The sequence below is a fragment of the Arvicola amphibius genome, chromosome 9 (genome assembly GCF_903992535.2).
Source record: "Arvicola amphibius chromosome 9, mArvAmp1.2, whole genome shotgun sequence".
In the NCBI taxonomy this organism is placed as follows: domain Eukaryota; kingdom Metazoa; phylum Chordata; class Mammalia; order Rodentia; family Cricetidae; genus Arvicola; species Arvicola amphibius.
This window is the reverse complement of record NC_052055.2, coordinates 28,516,270-28,520,406: the sequence shown is the minus strand read 5'-3', so window position 1 is coordinate 28,520,406 and position 4,137 is coordinate 28,516,270.

Here is a 4,137-nt window from a genome sequence, read left to right as displayed (position 1 = left end):
GAATCCCAGGAATCAACAATCCAAGCTGTTTTAAAATACAGAAGCTAAAACAGAAATTCAAAACAGTCTAGTCATGCACTGGAACTCAACAGCCAGTTTGCAGTAGAGCCTCGTCTGGACTCAGGTATCCTAGTGTGCATTACACGTGCATCCTCACACCTGCTGGTTTTGTAAAAGCCTCTCTGGCCTCTGGCTTTATGGAATCAAAGAGAACAAGACAATGACAGCTTTGGGACTTAGAAGGCGCTCAGCCCCAGACCCTGGGACAGGCTGTGGGTCAATGTGGCATGTTACTATCAAAGAGAATCTTTATGAAGGCAGTGTTTTGAGGCACCCCATCAGCACCATGGTTAGTTTCTCTAACCTTAAGCTGAGCCAAGCTGTATTGATCAAGACCAGTTGGGAAATGAATTAAGGAGGTGAATCTGTAAAGAAATTCAATCTAGAGATGGAGCAAACTATTGTCAGGATTCCTTATTAGACACTTTACACCACAGGCTAAATAAAGCAAACAAATGGGTCCCAAACAAAGGCAGTTTTTGGAATTTTTTTGTGCGGTAGAAATGACAATAGGGCTGGGGAATACAGGTCCATCAGATACCATGGTAAATGACCACTTTTTAGTAACTAACCAATGGCTCTTTCTCAAACAGCACCTCTGAGAAGTAACATTAAGAGACACTGCATTAACAGAGGGTAACCAAATGATATTAAACTTTGAACTTGGCTTCTACAGTGTTCATAAGAACAACATGGGATTCTATCAGAAACTGGATTCTACCAGAAATACAACAAGCTTTCCTTCCCTTAATTAGGAGTAGGAAGGGCTGGGGAGAGATGGGAGTCTTCTGAGTGAGAGAAAACCAGGAAAGAGATTGAACCCTCAATTTTGAAATTGCTTAGAAAAAGCCATTTTAATTGCCACCTTTGTTATAAAAGATTAAAGGTAGTCATGTCCCTGTGTAGCTCACTTAAAGCAATCAATACATTCCAGAGTATTTACGTGTAAATCAAATTTTTGTAAATCAAATCCAATTTTAAATGTCTTTAGAGAGCCTAGTGCTTCAAAGAATCCCTTTAGCGAATCTTTTTATAAGACCCAAAACTATCCCCTAATTTATTGGTTTAATTTTTTATAGATGATGATAAATCGAGTCAATGAAAGGTTTTCTGACCCTCCATAGAGGAGGAAGGGCTTGAAAATGAAATGGAGATGAAGTGACATAGTGAACGCAGCCCAACAGCCAATGGTCTCTCTGGTGACAGGTTAGACACGTCACAGTGAGCGTTGGAGACGCCCCCATTCACAGCACAAACATTGAGCAGGGATGACCAGTGTTTAACAGGAGGCCAAAGAAAGAAAGGAGCGAGGTACTTCCTGGACAGTGTTTTAAGTTCTGTCTGCTCCAGCCATGCTTACTGGCTTTCCTTTGAGACACTCCAGATAATGAATATTTAGAAAGGCCCTTAGAAACCACTTGAATGTATCGTGGCATCCATTCATAAATTAACTCATTAAATATTTATTGGTCCTTAATTCATGGGGAACTAGGTTTGAGAGAAACAGGGGAAACTATACACGGTGTTCATTTTATAGAATTAATCTCCCTGGAAAGGCAGACATTCAGTAAGTAGCCATGTAGACAATGGATACTTCGCAGTTGTGATACATTCTATGAATTGTAACTCTATCAAGCTCCGTAAATTAAAATGGGTCTCACCCAAAGTTCATATATTGAGAACTTACTCCCCAGTGCAGTAGTGTGGAGAATTTGACATGTAGAGGTGACAAGGCTACCAAAGGCTGACCGGACCAATAGGCTAGTTACCCTAAGCATCGTTTGGAAGGGGGATACCTGCTCACTTCTTGCTATTTTTCATTCACGGTCTCTCACAAGGTGATGCTTTCTCTCTACATTATGATGCATCAAAATCTCAAGGCATCGTCTCAAAGCTTGGATGGCCCAGTCTTGAGGATAAAGCCCAAAATGGTCATGTTACTGCCTCGGGTATTCTATTATAGAAGTATAAAAAGGACTGAAATAGAATGCCATAAAATTTTCCCACAAAACATTTTTTCTGAGGAAGTTGAATATAACACCTGGAGAGTTGAGGCTGGAGAGATGGCTTAGTAAGGAGGAGCGCCTACTGCTTTAATATAGGATCCAAGTTCAGTTCCTAACACCCATTTCAGACGGTTCACCACTGCCTATAACTTCAACTACGGGGGACTGGATGCCTCTGACCTCTGTGGGCAATGGTACTCATGTGCATATACCCAGACACAGATATACTCACATGCAAATAACAAATTTAAAAAAATCTTAATAATATAAAAGGCAAATGGAGGCTTAGACTAAGAGGGACCCTTAGAGCACACCATGTGCAGGTTTGCACCATTCAACTTTTGTTTGAAAAGCTCATTCTGGAGTTTTTTTGTGCACATTGGAAACAGGGTAGCATCAGGGAGGCAGATGCTAGCTGCTTAGGTCAGCATGCTGGGACAGAAGCAGATTGTGCTGAAGAAACTATGGGGAGTTGATGAGAACTGGGTGAATGGCTGGATGTGAATAAAGTGAAGGATGGTGAGGTAGTTGATCTTGATTTTCTACTTGATTGGATCTGGGACCAGTTAAAAGACCCGTCTCTGGGCCGCTTTATGAAGAATCCTTCCGCGGGCCATCAGCTCTAAATGGGGACTTCAGAGACATCCAGCTGAATGAAATGAGTAGCTACCAGCCTTCCAGGCTCTCTAGCGTTCAGAAAGCCATTGTTGGACTACCCAGGCTGAATCACATGAGCCAGTGTACTAAATCCCCTTTAATATGTACCCTTTCTATCCATTCTGTTTAGAGAACCTTGGCTAGCAGAAATGGCCTCTGCATTTTTTAATTGGAAATAGAGTACTGCTATTCATGGCAACTGAGTGCATTCATGCAAGAGCAAGCTGGGAAGGAAAATTTTGGAACAGTTGAATATTGGGCATATTGATGTGGCATAGAAACAGTGAAGATGTTTAGTAACTGAGCTATTCCCACCCGGCAGACTGTTCGTTCCATAGGAAGGCCAGAGTTCCATAATCCCCCAACACTGGCTCAGAGTTAAAGGGCACACATTCAATATCCATGGGAACAAAGTTCTACTGGGACTAAGACATCAGGACAACAGTTTGACCCACAAGGGCAATACATGGGCATGGACTGGGTGGCAAGAAGCAGTGGGACCATAGGACTATAACTGCTCACAATACCATATTAGGCAACTTTGAGGCTTTTCTAGAAAAATTAGAACTGGGGTTTAGTTCTATCTTGTTTCTCCATTCATCTATTTCTTTGGGTTTCCTATGATCAAATGATACCTACAAATCAGTGTAATTTATTATTTGGGGTTAGTGGATGTGAACTGGAGCAGTCGGGACAGAAGTGTCTTGGTTCTTCCAGATGACCAGTGTGAATAACTTGAGCCAGAAACTATTAGGGCACACACTGGCTACCAGGTCAGGAGAGACTTATTGATAGCAAACACAATGCAGAGTGGCAGCTCATGATGTCATTTGCTGTCCTTGATTTAACTCATTCTAGAATCATTTTACTCTTGGTTTTCACACGGACCTATAGATTTCATTTTCTGTCCAAGTTAGTGACTTTGTCAGTTGAAACTTGAAAACCCGTGGCCAGCTTTATGCAAGTTATTCATTTTCTCTTACCGTGGCCATCAAACCCCATGCCTAGAATCGGCTAAAAGTGTCATTTGCCTGTTCCCTCAGAATTTGTGTGGATGCCCAATTTCCAGGAATGGACTCTACAGACTGTGTGGTCACACTGAAGTCTATAGATACCAGAAGATGGACTGCAGCACGTGGCATTCTCAGAATGGCACGGATGAGAGGAAGACAACACTTGAGAATTATGTTACTGAATTCCGGCAGTGACAAAATACTAAGAAAATGAACTGACCTAACCAGGTGTCCTCTCTCTGAAGGGAGGAGGGATTCTTTCGAGACAGAACACCATTACACAAACTATGTCGACCAAAAGGAGCATGCCGCACTCCTCCAAATTAAAGACTGTCTATTGCCTTTTGGCTGTGTTTGAGAAACAAAATACAAGGAAAATGACTTAAATAGATTTAAAACAT